The sequence below is a fragment of the Habropoda laboriosa genome, unplaced genomic scaffold, assembly GCF_001263275.1.
Source record: "Habropoda laboriosa isolate 0110345459 unplaced genomic scaffold, ASM126327v1 scaffold204, whole genome shotgun sequence".
Lineage (NCBI taxonomy): Eukaryota > Metazoa > Arthropoda > Insecta > Hymenoptera > Apidae > Habropoda > Habropoda laboriosa.
In genome coordinates, this window is record NW_017100385.1 from 481,808 (window position 1) to 483,016 (window position 1,209).

Genomic DNA, 1,209 nt, shown 5'->3' on the forward strand with positions numbered 1-1,209 from the left:
TCTTTCCAGCGACGCTCCTGCACAAACACGAGCCAGCTCTGTCATTCGGTTGACCGATTATCCTCCAATTGGTCATTACGAAAGATCGAGAGGCGCAGTGAACGTGGATCATCGAGCGGAGCCACCTTTTTATCGACTTACACGCCTCTGTCGTTTACAGGAACAGAAAATATCATCAAGAAAGCAATCGTAAAACTGGAAGAAAATAATGCAGCTACCTCGTAGAAACTTTTCTTTTTTTTTTTTCAAGCTTTCTTCGTACTTTATATCTTCATACAACGCAATCTTCGTCATAGAAGCAAATACAAACGAACGAGTAACTTTGCGGAGGGCTGAGAATGATCAACTTCTACCTAACTTTAAATGTAAAATAAAATGTAACAAACTTGAATACACCGTTTACATTCGCAAAACGAGCCACGTACTGAATTTAAACTTTACGCATACACTTAGTCGCCTTGGCGAAACGAGAAGAAGTCGCGAGTCGCAAACAAGCTTACGGACACACAAGTCCGTACGGAATAACAGCTTCATGAAGGAGAAAAGTCTTAAAGTGCAGTCCGGTGAACCAGAGATTGCCACATAAATTGAAACAACCAACTCGAGATCAATACGTACGTTCACCCCAAAATCAACCGTCAAGATAGAGTTTACTTGTATACACTATAACACACCGAATCCTCAGAGGAACGTTAAACAATCGGAAAGACGTGTTGTCAGAAGGCCAACAGCTCGGAGAATCTTCTTCGTCGGCACTTCTATTTACAGCATTTTTTCTTTTCCTTCTTTTCATTAACTTCGCTTTTCATCTCGATTCTCTCTCTCTCTCTCTCTCGCTCTGTTTTCTCACCCTCGTTTCTCTCATCTACTACACACCCAGCTGCAAGGATCGCGCAAACAACAAAGAAGAAAAGAACCACTCCACGTAGAGCTGCTCGAACACGACAGACAGAAATAAGAAGCAATCGAACATCCCATTTACGATGGTAAAGGCACCAGTCGTACTAATCCAAATATAGCATTGTTCCGCTTCCTCGGTCTATTTCTCCGCGTAAAGGACGTAAGCCGAGCCACGGACGCCTATATTTCTAGACATTTCCCCTCATAAATGAATTACGCGATTCTCAAATCGGGTCGGTGGGAATTGTGCAAGAAGGTCAGAGCTTTTCTCGTTACCCTCCGACAATCGTCATCACGCAACCGGTCGCT